We start from the raw sequence: 16359 nt of genomic DNA, 5'->3' as shown, positions 1-16359 counted from the left end.
AGTAACTGGAAAATTCTGAAAACTTCACACACACGTTGCACGCTGGTTACAAAGCTGTTTGATCGAAAGTATTTTGATCCCAAGGTAAATTGTTTTCAAAGCCGTAGTGTTTTCAGCAAAGTTGTTGCAATAATTCTCCTTGGAGAGCAGCTTGCCTGATCGATTGTTCCCCAGGTTAGGGGCGGCTCAAACAGCGATTCCGGAGCGGATGGCTGAACTCTACGAATCCAGGGAATGACGAATCGGAACAATCGGTATAGACCTATACAATATCGCACGCATAGCCTTGGGGCTAATAGCGGTCTCAATCAACTAGATTAGTTGAGAGAATTCGTTATCGATATTGTTTTTGGCACATTTTGCATATGTAGGATAAGTACAACGATACACCGTGCCCCAGTGCTGAGTCGAGAAAATTTCCAGCACGAAAATATCCTCGACTCGATCGGGAATCGAACCCGATATCACAACCGTGTGGGAGAGCTAGCCGACCGACATCGCTAACCACAGAGCCACGGGGACCACTAGACCTATAGAGACCTATGGGCAAACGAAAAAGGACAAAGATTGGAAACTTGGCATTTGGAATGTTTGGACTCTGCTCGAATAGGCACGCGCGGGCATTTGGCCAGATAGCCTATTAATGACCTTCTATGCTTATTGAGGAATCTAAATATCTTGACTAACGACAATCATTTTTTTTACATTGTACCTAATGTCTTAAGCAGTGCTGTGTATAGCGCGTCTGATATGCATTACTTGCAATGTCTGATATGCATTACTTGCAATGTTTTATACCTATAGGTATAAAAAACGGTACGAGAAAAAAACAATATTGTCGTTGGTCGAGAAATTTGGTTTCCAAGTCCAACGAAGATATTCAAGCAAATCAACTAACAGGTTAAAATAGTTTCAACAGTCGCGAGGTGTACGATCCAAGAAAATATGTTAAACAATGTTTGAATGGTTGAAAGATTTTTAGTTTAATTTGTTCTATTGACGTTGATTGTGAATTGTTACTGAATTTCCGCTTTAAAGATCTCGTGAATGCGGTCCTGTCTTAACTTGATTATGATAGATTCAACTATTCAAGATCACCTTTTTGCCTGGTGGTGAAGCAAAAAAAATAATTTTTTGGTGCATGTTCAAACTTCTGGAGCGAACTGTTCGAACGATGCACTGTAAAATCAATGTAGGATGGAACAGCAAGAAATGAATGCGAAAGCTTGGGCACCGATTTGCTGCAGAGTTTTGTTTGAAGTTGCATATCTGTTCTGTGCAAAGGCGTAGCCGGGGGGGCGACCTAGAGATACCTGAACATAATTTTACGAAAATTTGACAGTAAATCAACAATGGATGCCAATGGAATGTCTAAAAGAAATTGGATTTTCGAACTTTGTTAATTAGTAATGTTTGCATTTAAAAATTGCGGATTGTGATAGCAAAAAACCAAGACAGATAATTGTTTTCAATGAATTTACCATGGAAGGTAATTTTATAAGCTCACTTGCAAAAGCAATTCTACGCCCTTACGAGTGGCCTTCCGGGAGTTTACCGGAACATTCGCCATGGTGGACAAAAACATGCGTGTAGGCATGTTTTTGAGTTCTTACTTCGTTTTATTTATCAATTCCTCCTCAATTTTTGCGACAAAATTGTTGGAGTAGGTCTTACGCTTCTGGTTCGCCCAGGAACTCCGCATTGATATACAGCCACTTCAACTCCTCCAACGATTGCTTCGAGTAGTGGGCCGACTCCAGATCCGGCCAGAGCACAGCTTCTTCACTTCATGGTATTTCTTTATGAACGACTCAACTTCCGTTGGTATTTCGTACTATAAATTTCCCCGTTCACGGCTAGTACGGAGCTTCTCGCTAATTGTCAGCCACAGCAGCACCTTCTTTGGGAACTTGGTGTGTGAAATAAATCTCACCTCAGAGCTTACTTCCTTCGTGGAGGAAGTAAAATACGCAGTGCCCTGCCAGTCGTTGCCAGATAGGTCTCAACGTCGACCACCACCATCACGTCACGATTCGCCGGAAAAATCGACTCGACCATATTATTCAGCCGCTGCCACTGCATTATTGCCTGCAGCTCCGAGACCAATGGACGGGACCGCCGCCCTCTGATGTCCATGTTTGGCCGGTTGCACCGGCATTTTTTAAGCATTTTATTAATTAACGTTAGGGCTAAACAATTTTGTCTTCTCGAAAAAAGTCTTCATCCAAAATTTGAGCTCAATCGAATTTCTGATAAGGTTTCACTTACAGTCGTGAAAGACTTACATTTTTAACCAGCCTAAAATGCACAAGAGTAGTTCTTGAAGTTTCCGAAATCGATTTTTTTTATAGCAAATCTCTTAGAAATGCATGAAATGTCGAGATCTGATGTTATATCATAAAAAATTGTTAAAAAAAATAAACTTTCAGGGACATGGGAACTTTCGAGCTAGGAGATTCGAGCTACACCAGAACACACAAGAGACACTCCCAGCTCATCATTTCATCGATCAAAGTACTGTAACTTTGACCGCTTTAAAACTCTACTTCCCAAAGTCCGATTGAGCTCAAATTTGGCAAGGAAAATTTTTACCAGAAAACAAAACATTAGAACTCTATCGTAAATGAAATTCTCTATCGTAAATGATACAATTGAAAAAATAATCTTTTTTCCTGAGAAACTTTACAATAAATCTATAGATTTATAACCTCTCACTCAACGATATCCATCAAAAAATCTGTCGCTCGCAGCATTACATTTTTTTGGATTTTTCAGATAGTTCCGTGTGGGTAAGTACCCACATAGATATTTTCCGAGTGGGTACTACTACCCATACTACCCACATGAACCGTCGGCCCTGTCAAGGGCAGATGTTTGTTCAGCTCTTTGGCTTCGCCGATGGCATTGATATTTTAGTACGAACCCTTGAGAAGATGACGGAGATGTACATCAGACTGAAGGCTTGATAATGTTCCGGCTGGAACGATGGCAAGGTGCAGCCATGGACCGAGTTGAATGGAGACGATTTCTTCGAAGAGCAAGGGAAACTTCGGCCTGGAGCTGACTGGTTAGGTAAGTAAGGGCAGATTCTTCAATTGCAGCCTTATCAACGTGTACGCTCCGACAAACGATAAAACCGATGACGTGAAGGAGAAGTTCTTTGAGCTCCTTGAGAAAACGTATGGAGAGTGCCCAGAACACAACATAAAGATCGTCATCGAATATACGAACGCACAAGTCGGACGGGAGGAGTTCTTTCGTCCCGTTATTGGTAGGGAAAGCCTTCACTCTACCACCACCGATAACGGCTTGAGGCTAGTGAACTTTGCCGCGGCCAGGGGGATGGCCAATAGACAGGCCTGCTCCCAGATCGACCACATGCTGATCCATGGTCGGCACTTTTCAGACGTCCTCAGGAGGTCCTTTCGAGGGTCAAACATCGACTTGGATTACTAATAAATAAATTGAGATCGGCGAGGAAGATAAGTCTGGACATCCAAAGGTTATCACTGGAAGGAGTTGCTGCAGAATACACTCGGAAAGTTGATAGACGGATCGGTGAACCAGCTGGAGTGGACCTGAACGAGCAGTGGAAGAACATCCATGATGCGGTCAGTTAAACAGCGCTAGAAGTGATAGGCATGACAACGGGAACCACGCATAGTGGGTGGTTCGATGCTGAGTGTCTAGAGGTGGTGGAAAAGAAGAACCGGGCCTACGTCAACACGTTAGATGCGTCAGATGCAGGAGAAATACAGGGAGGCAAGAGCTGCCTAAAATAGGCATTACCGCCGTAAGAACCGTGAGCACTACGATTGCGTCCTCGCGCAGGCGGAGAATTACTTCACCAGGCACGACACGAGGAGATTCTATAGCACTATTACCGATAAATCGCAGTTGGCCAAACGTTGGAAGCAACATTTTGAATGGGTGTTGAACAGTGAAAAACGTAGAAGAGTCGTCGAGAGGAATAGTATAGAAATTGGTGAGGACGGACAAGCTTTGAGCCCACCAACATTGGACGAGATTAGGAATGCTTGCAAAGAGCTAAAGAACCGCAAAGCCGCTGGGGATGAGTTGGTAGGCCAAACTTTTCAAAGTTGGGAGCGAGCGGCTGTGTAGTGCAATTCACCAGATTATAATCTGAGGAACTTACTGAGGAACTACTTACGGACTTGTTGGTAGGACACATATGTCCTATCATATGTGAACATAGGCTCGACTGTAGTTATTATCGAGGCATAACTGTCCTCAGTTCCGCTTACAAAATTCTCTTTCGTATCCTGTTCCATCGACTGACGCCGTTGCAAGAAGCCTTTATTGGAGAGAACCAATGCGGTTTTCGAGTGGACGATCTACAACGGACCAGATGTTCACCTTGAGACAGATCCTCGGCATGTTTCTAGAACACAACTTGCAGACACATCATGTGTTTATAGACTTTAAGGCAGCGTACGATACAATGAAACGCAACGAGCTATGGCAAATTATGCTTGAACATGGTTTTCCAAAAAAAAACTAAATGAACTGTTACGTGCGACGCTTGACGGTTTCACACCATGCGTCAGGACAGCGGGCGAAGTTTTGGACGCGTTTGTAACGTTAGATGGTCTGAAGCAAGGTGACTGGCTCTTCAAAATGCTGATCAACATAGCTTTAGAAGGTGCAATACGAAGGGCAGGTGTGCAAAGGAGCCGCATCATCATCACGAAGGCTTACATGCATCTGGGCTTCGCAAACGATATTGATATAATTGGTGTGGAGGCCTTTACGGCTCTCAGAAGGGAAGTTACGAGAGTTGGACTCATTATAAACACTGCCAAAATGAAGTACATGGTAGCTGGCAGCGAATAGGGCTTATAACGGATTGTGTTGCCAGCTTAGGTCCTATAGCTTATTTGCGCTCTACAGGACGCTGATCCTTCCGGTGCCGCTCTACGGACATGAATCCTAGACGTAGAAAAGACCGATCGACGAGCACTTGGAGTTTTCAAGCGTAGAATTCTGCAATCAATACTCGGAGGCAAATTAGGAAATGGGGTGTGGCGCAGGCGCTGAATCACGAGCTGAACGAAGTATACAAACACGCTGATATTATCAAGCTAATGAAACACGACAGGTTACAGTGGCCTGCCACGTAGAACGGATGGCGGATTTCGACCGGCAAAGATAATATTTAGCAAAGAGCTGGGGTGACATTGCGCATTTCGTTTCGAGCAACTCGTTCAAAACTAAATGACCGCTGGGGGGCGTTATGTTTAGTTTTTCGTATTTGTTTCGGGTTTGCGGGTTAGATGAGCCGCAGGACAAATGACAATGACAGCTCCTTTTAAGCTTAAAGCATAACTGGCATTATGTGACCTACTCGAAAATAGCGAAAATCGTTCGATCGAGCTGTGCAATGCCACCCCTGGATAAAAGCCGACGACACCGAGGCAGACCTCACACGCCCTGCATGTGTGCTGTCGACGAGGATGCCCGAGCAGCGGCTGTAAGGGGAGACAGGAAAGGAGCAGCCCAATGCCGAGTTTGTGGAAGTGTGTTCTGGATTCGGCATAGGATAGGAAGAAAGAAATTTATCAACCTAAAAGTATTATTTTCTTTTGCCAATAAAAATCCACTTTGTTCGACGAAATCGAGGCACATTTTGTAAGAAACAACTTTGTTGAAGACACCATACTTCTATCTGTCTATTCAAATGGATATTCGTGGAGTTTTCTATAGAATGGCCTTTTAAATAATATTGTTTCAATATAACTTTCTATAGTAATTTTCTGCAATTTTTCAATATTGTAGAACATCTGTTGGTGAATTTTTAATGAAAATCTTTAATAACTTATAACGAAATATAACAGATAAAAATCTACTTTCTTCGGTAAAATTATGTATTTTGTTATAGCAACCAACATTGTAGTACATTTTTTTGCTGTGCTCATAGAAGCCCCTTTCTTCTTCGAAATGCAATTAGTGTTCAAAATATTCGGCTCAAATTAACACGCAGAGTTTTTTCCAAATCATGAAAAACTCCGTGCACGGAAGAGGATTGAATAGACAGATAGAATGGTGTGTTTTACAAAGTTTTTCTTTCTCTTGAAACCTAACTTTGCCGAACGACTGTGGGAAAAAGGATTAGAAATTGTGGATTAATCAGAGATGAAAAATATACTAACAATGAAAAGAAATGAAAATGATAAACATTATCGAAAAATAATAAAAACAATTAATAGAAATGTTTCCAAAAAATCGGAGCAGGTTGTTTTCAGTTATATTTTAACATATTCGGTGTGATCAGTGTTTCTTATTTTCTTCTTTATTTTTGCAGTTCATTTGAATACATAAAACTTTCAATTTTTCAAAATACTTTTCTTATACTGATTTAAACGTGCTGTATTGGACTCACAAGAATCCAAGAAATCCAACATTGCATCAAATCATTGTTTCGAAGTTATCTGAAGGATTCACCGATAGTTAAAATATTGCAATCTATACAGGTTTTGACCATGAATCGTCTGCCCAATTCAGATCAGGCAGTCAAACTTTCGTTCCAATAAACCTCTGTTCAATTATAACCGGTTCCACGTTCAACGCATTCCGGTTCGAAAAAACTCGATGAATTTGTGCGTTACATAAGCGGCTCCATTGTGAAAGCATTCCCAACTAATGACCAACTACAATGTTCAATCGTGGCTTAAAAATACCTTTGGAAAATTTTAATAAAATGATTACACATGAATAGAGAATAAGCGTGTTGGAAGTAGCGGTAATTTATAACTAAATATTCCCGCTGAGTGGAACTAATTTCCTCTAAACGGTGTGTACAGGTTCAACTAAATCAGCAGTATTATACCGACCTTGTACCAAGCGTCTCCGTCGGTGGAGCGTGTTTGCAACGAAAAATGTCTCCACACAAACACACTTCCAGCTTCTGATGCAGCTGCTGCACAACGTCCAAAACAACAAGTGCACGCATTGAAAGCGTTCCGGCTTACTGCCTAGAGCATAGACGAAGTGCAAATTTAAGCGAAGCTTGCTAGGACTGCTGCTGCACCGCACCACGACGACGACAACGCACGACAGCGACAGAGCGATGCTCTAACACAAGAAAGCTCCATTAGAAGAGGTAATGGAGCTCGAGCTCGAGCTCTCTGTACCGATAAACCAGCCTGGCAGGTGAGTGTGGGGACGCCGCACTGGAGAGGGGGCGATAAAAGAGGGTAAATGTGCCGAGGCGCATTCAACTCGTTTCCCTGCGAGTGTACAGTTATAATTTTTATATCAAAAAGCTTTTTTTCTTCTTTCTTCACTGTTGGTTTGCTCCGTGTTTCTCAGTTTTCAATTTTCCTCTTTGCGCAGCAGCACCCGATGCCTAAACTCGTTTCTAGTTCGAGGCTCTTCTTGCTTTGTACCTAACACACAAAATGCTTTGAGCAGCAAGGCTAACGCGGTGGGGGGGTGGGGGGGGGGGGGCATATCTCTACCGGGCCCCTCTGTGGCGTTTTTTTAGGTATTTGAGAGAAACTATCATTATTCGTTGCTGGCCTCCTAGGTAATGCTAACACCATGCTTAACAGACTGGGAAGAATGAGCTGGAAATTGAGTTTTGCATATTGCGGTCTTTTCCGTGGCTCCGTTCCGTGTAAGACTCACCGGGCCATTCATATGTTGGTATCATAGCTAGAGAGTGGTAGTTGTGGGAACACGAAAAATAAGTATCCTCCAATCGACCGGTAGCCTACTCCGATTACCGAGCTTTAAGTACATATTTAGGGAGAGAAGTATTGTCACTAGAAAACAATAATTGGGTATTACATCATGAAATGAAGTGGCAAACTATTACAAAAATTGATTAGAAACCGGAAGGAATACGTTTTAAACGCATTACAACTTTTACAGCGTTATGGAGCAATCTATTGCATTTCAATATTTGAACTTGCGAATAATGACTACATCGAAAAAATGTCTAATAAATGCGTTCGTTTCAAGGGAATCTTGGTTTGAGAAAAAACGATTTATTATCATAGAACCAGTCACACAGTATGAGCATAGCAGCATTCAGCATCAGGTTTATGATAAAAATGCAGCATGTTTCGATTAAATAAGATAAACTTTTAATTAAAGCTGTTATTGGCACACACTTGCATCTATGAGAGATATTTCCATCAGAAACTCAAATGGACGGGGTAGGGGGGGGGGGGGGGGAGTTCAGAGGAAGCAAATTATTTTTGCCCTGCCTCACCTTTATCACCTCGATAGAAATCATTTTTAAAGCTACTGATGAGGAGACCATCTTAAAGAGTTTTTTTTGATATTTAAAGAGTAGACAGTTTTATGGTTATAATGACCATTTTTTTGTTGAATTAAAAAAAAATGTTGAAAAATGTTGATTTTTTTTTATCTTCAGACTAAGGTATAAAGGTCAATTAGACTATAGCTTTGGAGAGCATGTCTGCTTTAACTTTCAATGCAGAAACTGTGGTACATATCCTTGTTGAGCATTTTTCTATCGATAATGTCCTATGGGGAATTGCTCCAGACTAATTCGTAAGCATGCGAACGGTGAAATAGCCATTTTTGATCGAAAAGTAGGTGTTTTTTTTTGTCGGAAGAATATATATATGAAACGTAACCTAGCTAATAACCGCTTCTTTTGCAAGCTTTGGAATTTTCCCTCTCCAGGGTAATCAATATTTTATTTTGAGTGAGAAAGTCTAGAATTTCTTACGTAGGCGGGGTCTTCACTCAATCTGTCAGTGCACAGAACCTTCAAAGCAACGCACACTGGGAAAAAATGAACCCAAATTCCCACTAATTACATAGAAGCCGCTGGGTTGGTAACTGCAATATAGCATTTCTTATGTAAAATTGTTCAATAAATCGATTGGAGATATTTTCATTCTGTGCAGGGCACGGGGAAGGGTCTATATTTCCAAATATACACAAAAAACAGGGTGAAAAGGGGCAAAATAGACCATTTTCCGTGCCCTGCCCAAAATTAAACCATCACCATTTGATTTGTAGACCAATTTTACATAAGAAATGCAATATTTCAGGTTGTTAGCCCAGCGGCGATTATTTAGTGAAAATGTGGGTTCCGGTTTTTTCACTGAATAATCGCCGTTAGACTGGCAACCTGAAATATAGCATTTCTTATGTAAAATTGGTCAACAAATCGATTGATGATGGTTTTATTTTGGCAGGGTACTGGAAATGGTCTATTTTGCCTCTTTTCACCCTATTTTGTGTATTTTTGGAAATATAGACCCTTTCCCGTGCCCTGCACAGAATGAAAATATCTCCAATCGATTTATTGACCAATTTCACGTAAAAAATGCTATATTTCAGGTTGCCAGCCCAGCGGCTTTTAATCAATGGAAATTTGGGTTCATTATTTCCCAGTGTGCAACGGAACAAAAAAAATTTTTTATTTTAAAATTTGTTCTACGAAGGTACCTCACCAGCGATGCCAACCTTTATTTACAAAAAGCTGGAGAAATTTAAAATAAAAAACTGGAGAAAGCTGGATATATAAATTTGAAGCTTTTATTTGATTTTCGGTTCAAAAATGCTGGTTCAAAACTTTTAAAAATAACATTGTTTGTTTCGAAAATCTTGAAAAACTATACCAAGTCTGTTTGTCCCAAGAATGATTTTCTACACATAGTTGTCCCACTAGATTTTTTTCTATTCTAATTCATCCCACTAACCACTAATTCCCATATTTATAACTTGGGAAGTGCTACAGAGCACTGAAGACTTCTCCTAACAACGTTTGGTATGTTACGGGTTTCAGAAATTCGGTACTGAAAATCACTTTGCTTGATTATTCAAATGCGGTACGTCCACATCTTTGTTAGGGATAACTAAGCCATGTTTGCTGGTTTGTAATCTGAATGCTCTTCCTTTTCGAGCATAAAAAAAGATAAACGCATGAGATTCATACTAATTGGAAGTTGTAAGAATTGTCTTTTGTGTGTAGCCAAAATGGTGAAAGCCCAACAACGCTCAAATATGATAAGAATGGGCAATCTAAAAAACCAATTCCCCTTTGCAATGGTAAGTCATCTGGTACTTATTCTATTAACTAAACTTTCATCTCGACTATCATCACTTGCGTTTAAAGACAACAAGGTTAGCGTGATCATTCTCGTGAAAGGTTAAACAGACTGGTATCCCCAGTACGAACTTTGTATTGGGAAACATCGAATGCACGTGTTGGGACTGATATGCGTAGAAATTACATATTGGAAGTCAAATCTCTCGGCATTATTGTCCCAGTGTGTATTTTTATGAAAAAGAGTGTTAATTCGAAAAACCTTCAACTAGATTTATTGAAAACAGTCTATTGCAAGGTAAAACTGGTTAGAAGCCCATAATTGCATTTGTCGCATTGACGCAATGCGAAAAGTATTGTAAAACTTTAACATCGTTTTTCTCGTTTGCATGATTTGGAACATGGGACAAATATGAGTAGAACGGCAGCAAAAAGGCTGAAAAAAACAATTTTTGCTAATGGAGATTATAGTAACTGGCGTACCTGAAATTGTGTTTTACATGACATTGTACATGACTGTACAAGCGTCAAGTATGATGACAGTTCTACAAGGTATGCAATTCACGTCGATGCATTAGTATTAGTGATCGTTATGAACTTTTTCCAATTTTGTATGAAATTTGAAATGATTTTGCATTTTAAACTAAACTTATAAAACATACTTTCCTGAAAAGTTATAGAAATGATGTTGAAACATGTTTTTTTTGTGGGGAATACATAAACATGCTGCGGTTTAGGTAAAATATGCTATTTTTCATCAATTTGCCGGTAACCTTTTTGCACTTTTCGTTTTTTTATTGTATTCTAATAGCGCTTCTAAATAGAGTCGCTTATGTTTCATACAGTGACAAAAGTCATGAGCTATGACAATGACTAAGATTATGCTCCAACTATTAGAAATATAGCATTTTTATATATTTTATTTCGACATATTGTCGCAATTTTTCACACTAAATCTAAATTAATATCAATTTCTAGTGTGTTTCAACTGAAGATTCACTCTCCAATTAAAAAAATCAAATATAAAACAACATAAAACGAGAAAATTCCGAAAATGTTCCGAATTCCATACAAAAAACGAAAATTTTCATAACGAGATTTGTTTGTGTGCGTGGATAGATAAAAATGTGGCATACCTTGTAGAACTGTCATCATACTTGGGTACAAGCGTTGCTGCTTCTGATGTCAGTCGATTCCTCTGACGTCTGACGACGCTAAAGGCTGGCAGCGCGGTACTGGTGGATCGGCCTTTGTTGTACACACATAAAATTTCTTCTTTCGCTTTTGTTCGTCGTATCGTTCGACCTCGACACTGATAACGTTCGAACGCATTAGGAGAAGCAGCACAATCTCTCCGAAAGTAAGACAACTTGGGGGCTTGTGGTGGCGGAGAAGGCAAAACATGGCAAGGCGAAAAATTAGGTCACACGACGGTAGTGGCAATCGAATTTCGGAGCACGCAAGATAAAAAGGCTGTTTGACATAAAACCTAAAGCCATTTCTCTGCCGATGTGACTCCGGGTTTAGTTTTAGCAAATCTCATTGTCCTTGGACGCGTAACAACTTCGTTGGTGGGTGTGCCGGAATTGCGACTACTGTTGTAAATTCACAGCCATAAAAACAGCAAAATGCTTTATGGTTGCGGTTTTGACTCATAATTTCTAGACCAGCGTCAACCAGGTCACACGATTTTTGCCAACTGTGCTTAACTCAGTGGGCGAAATGTGGAAGAAAATGTGACCCCTTTTGCCTCCCGTGTCGGAGTAAAACGTCGGGATGAGCTAGCGCAGCAGGCAGGGTGAAGGTTTTGCATGAAATGTCAAACGGAATGAGTCGAGATTTTGTCTGATTCAAGGTTAGGTGCGCTTTGAATCGGCATTCCGAGCACGGACGGTCGCTTTGACAACGCAGCTAGTAGCGTTTTGCGGCAACCACGTCGTTGCCACGACGATGTATGGTTTATTATCGCTTCGCTTCGGCGGTGTGTGGCCAGTTTCACAGCTCTTTGAGCTTTTTTCGCTTCGCTTTGCCTCACTTCACCCGCAGAGTGTTCACAACCATGAGAGACCATGGCTTGCGAACTACGGACGAATAATAACATTAAAAAGCACTGTATACTTCGTTTATATGGATAGCAATACTCTAAATTCTGCTGGCTTTCCCTGTCTGCTCCACGGTGTATTTATATTTTCGGTATAAAAATTAAGAATGTAAACAAATAAAGTGTGAACCACGCTGGCACTAGCAGGGGTGATCGGAGGAGAATGGTGAGGCGTGGCCTACTTTGCCAGCCAGTAAATGGTTGCGCGTTGCTCGCCGAAGGAGGCCATTGGAGTCATCAGTGAAGTCGAGGGGCGGTTTAGCAGAGGAAGAGTGGGACAAGAGCAAGGTAACTTGTGCAAAGAGAGTTGTTAATGTGAATTGTGTAATACATACTGTGCTGCATGCAGTAGTATGCACTGTGTTCAGAAGCAGCGTATCACCGCTCAAAAGTGTTGTTGTTTATACATATAAAATTTGATTCGATTTAATCTGAAAGTAGACGGAACAGAAGAAATGAGGCCAAAATGAAGAAAAGGTTAATCTTGCTCTATATTTTTAATGGTATAATAAAGCCACTGGTAAAATTTTGTATGAAGTAAATCGAAGTTTTCTGTTGCTGAATCTGGTAGATAGAGTGTAAGGGAAAGTAGTTCAAATTTTAATTAATTGATTTTTGACGACGTAACGCATGTGTGAGCAACACTGTATTTTTCTTTAAATGCTTTCACTGTGAAACAAACAATGAAATTCATCCCATGCGCATCCCAGAAAACTGATGTCTTGGCCTTGTCAACGGATGGAACCGTTTTCCCTGTCGGAGGCGATTGTCTTCGTGTAGTTTGTGTTTAGATTGTTCTTTCGTCTTGGTGATTAGCTGTATTGCAATTGAAACCGAACTGTAACTGGTGGGGAAATCTTACACCTGATATACATTTTAAACGTGTGATAATTATCACTTAATTTTCTCAAACATGTTCTAAATTCCTTGCATCGGCCTTATTGCCTACGTTTGATGTTTACAAACTTCACTGTACAATGTATCAAGTTTACGATGGTGAAATCACCACAGATTTCGTCATATCAAAACCGGGAGAGCTAACGTGATAAAAGAAACCGGTAACAATTACTAGCTAGCGTCAGTTATCTGAACGTGTTATAGATAAACAACATAATAGTATGTATATATCGACCGACCCCTTTTTCCCACAGCACTGTGCACTCGATTGTGACGTGCGGTGCCATTCACGGGCCGCGAATTGGCCGTCGCTGATCGCCTGCTGGTCTGAGAACCGAACCAAACCGTACCGGCCACCGAAAGTGGCACAAAAGAACTGTATCGAAAACAATCAACTAATTTAGTGTTTTTTTTCTTCTCCACTCTTTCTCTTTGATTTCTGATTTTAGGCTCCCTCTTCATTGTGGTGTTGTTTTCGCAAACTGTTCTTGCTATCCGTCCCGTCACTCCACCCCCCTAGAAAAACCGGCGATTGTGAAAGATCAACAGCAGCAAAACAGCAAAGGATTACCCATTACAAAATATTTATAATTATCATCGCATAACACACGGCCGGACGGAAACCGAAGAGCTAAAGAGAGAGAGAGAGAGAGAGAGAGAGAGAGAGAGAGACCAACCGAAAGAGTTGCGAACACCGAAGAGCAGACAAACAGCAGTAGCAACAAAAACAAGAAACACTTGACGGAACGCACACAGTGTTTGCGAGTGGAGCCCGAAGCTCGAGGAACAAAGACCGTTCACGCAAACTTCCGCATGAACCGGTTTCGTGAGAGCGAATGCTCAATTCGACTTCCGAGCGCCGGAGCTTCGTGCTTCCGAACGTCGTTCGCTCGCTGTCAGTCGTCCAGGAGTAGTCGAGCGGTTCGCACGTAGTGTCCGCGCCGTTCGTCCATTTGGTCGCCCTTGGAATTAAAGATTGAGCAGTCTTTTTTTAATTTTTGTACTGTGTTCGTGTAGCCAGTAGGCGGAATGTAGAAGAAGGCAAAGAAATACAAAAGTGCTTTTGTGTGCACGTGTTCGCGTCGGTTTCGCTGTGTGGACGAGTATCGAAAAGAAGACGTGAAAAATTACTGAAAGATTTCTGTCCGTGCTTGTGAAACATCAGCTAGCTACTTAGCCAGTGCGGTTTCGAGCCGTTATAGTTAAGGCCTTTCCTGGGGAGTCGGAGGATTTCCCAAATCACGTTTCCTTCCCATACTTGCATTCTTCCCGGGCGGTATATGCAAATGGTGCGTTCTATTGCGGTCATGAACGTTTTAATTGGTCGCTGGGGCATTTAAGTTTCAGGGAAGAGGAAAAAAACCCATGTGGAGTGAACCCCGATAGTTTCAAGTGTTATCTACGTGGGCATGAGCCGATTACGAAATCAGTAATTGAAGCCTAGAGTTGCGGAACTGCTGTAGAATAGAGTCGATCTGTAACGTTCGGGTTGTGAACTGCTTGAACTGCGGGTTGCAGCTTGAAACTGTCAACTTCACCAATCCGGTCGCTGTGTACGAACCCTGGGGGTCGATTTTTCCATACCAACCGTCTAGTGTGTCGGTGTTTGGAGAGGAAACAAAGGAAAGTTGCCTCCGAAGGAATAGAAAACGGAACAAGCAAGTCAGCTCTGGCGGCCAAGAAGTGAGAAAAAAAGTTCCACGCGTACATGCGAACAGTGGTATACTGTGAGCGATAAGTGGCAAGTGTTTCCGTAGGTTTGCTCGTGCTGGTGGTACGCGCAGTGTTTCTGTGGTAGCGTTAGTGTTGGTGCAACTGACGGAAAATCAAGAGCTCACCTGAGGCGCAACGCAGCGATTGGTTACGAAGAAAGATTCAGCTAGCATTGTTTTCCGATGCTTCAAGTTCGTGAAGAGTGCGCCGAGTTTTGAATGAAAAGATGGAAGAAACGGGAAAATAAGATGAATTATTGTGCAATTACGACCGGATGGCGATAAATCTCGACTAAAATGAGAACCACGTAATCGGCCTGGCCCGGAACCTAAGAGAACACTTCGCGCGTCTGCAGCAAGTTTAGTGAAATTTTACGACCCCGTCGCTCGAGTTTAACAAAGATTTGCAGCCAAGCCAAGTTTAAAGCCGAAGTGCATTACGGCAAAGTGTTTGTTGTGACGATCAAAAAAGAAAATCAAAATGTCTTATCGCTATTGGATTATTGCTAACAGCCGAAGAGCAGCAGCAGTGGCAGCGGTAGCACTAGTACTACGCCCCGTGCAATATGGATTAAGTAGGTGCTATTTTTAGTCATTTGTCGCCGTCGTCGCTGTGAGCGTGTGACCTCATTCTCGGTCGGCTCTCGACCGTACACTGCACAACTTTTGGATTACCAACGGGGGTCGTCCCCCTCTTTGTTTTCGATAGAGCAGCCCGCAGTACCGCTGCGTAACTGCGATGTTAAAGTGAATTATTCCGCAACAATATATATAATCAGTAAAACTTTGCCGGTGGTCACGCAGTGGAATGTTCTTCAAGATCCGATCGAAGAGATAACGAAAGGTAAGCTTGGTGGCAGCGGTTTGCACTTTTCCTAACTTCAGAGTGTGTTTTCGTGCGTTTCGTGTAAATTTAAGTTATAAAGAGCGGCTAGGATGCTCACAAAATATTGCAATTAGTGAAAGATCTAAAGTAAAAATGTACGGTTGGAAATCGATAGCAGTTTAGTAACATTTCAATACTGTAAATAGTACCGACTTAAACGAAACATAACACGTACTGGCTTCAAACATCGAAGGAGTTCCTGGTTGCTGTGATTAAACTTATTTATGTTTTAGAAAAATATTGGCGAAAACCAAACCAAAACACGTGCTGGCTTTAAGAAAAAAGGAAGAATCGCTCGGTTGCTGCGATTTCATTTGTTGTTACAATCAGTTAAAATTATTAAAATAATTCTTGTTGGGATTTCATTTATTACAATCTGGTAAAATAATTGAAATAATCTCCGGGAAAATGTACGGTTGAAAATCGATAGCAGTTTAGTGATATTGTATATGATAAACATAGGAATACCGAGTAAAACAAAATATAACACGTGCTGGCTTAAAGAAAAAATCTCTTGGTTGCTAGGATTTCATTTGTTGTTACGATCTGTTGAAATTATTGAAATAATCTCAGGGAAAATGAACGGTTAAAAATCGATAGCATATTGGTGACATTGTGAAAAATAAACAGGAATACCTAAACAAAACAAAACATAACACATAACACATAACATGGAAGGGGTACCTGATTGCTGTGATTAAAGTTCATTCTG

The 16359-nt window shown here is 41.2% G+C and overlaps 2 protein-coding genes across 3 annotated transcripts in view; one reads left to right on the top strand and one right to left on the bottom strand.

Annotated features, from left to right (window-relative positions):
* Nucleotides 1-6972, bottom strand: part of LOC129723972 (rhodanese domain-containing protein CG4456) — a 123260-nt gene extending 116288 nt beyond the window's left edge. Inside the window, exon 1 of the mRNA XM_055678499.1 lies at nt 6852-6972. The gene's annotated coding sequence lies outside the window, so the exon portion shown is untranslated. The remainder of the gene's footprint in view (nt 1-6851) is intronic.
* The window catches only part of LOC129723969 (mucin-12), a 148379-nt gene that overhangs the window by 43117 nt on the left and 88903 nt on the right, over nt 1-16359 (top strand). For both annotated transcript variants that reach the window (XM_055678489.1, XM_055678490.1), the window contains exon 2: nt 13499-15605. The gene's annotated coding sequence lies outside the window, so the exon portion shown is untranslated. The remainder of the gene's footprint in view (nt 1-13498; nt 15606-16359) is intronic.

This window comes from Wyeomyia smithii, chromosome 2, assembly GCF_029784165.1.
Source record: "Wyeomyia smithii strain HCP4-BCI-WySm-NY-G18 chromosome 2, ASM2978416v1, whole genome shotgun sequence".
Taxonomy (NCBI): domain Eukaryota; kingdom Metazoa; phylum Arthropoda; class Insecta; order Diptera; family Culicidae; genus Wyeomyia; species Wyeomyia smithii.
This window is presented reverse-complemented; position numbering and strand designations above follow the sequence as displayed.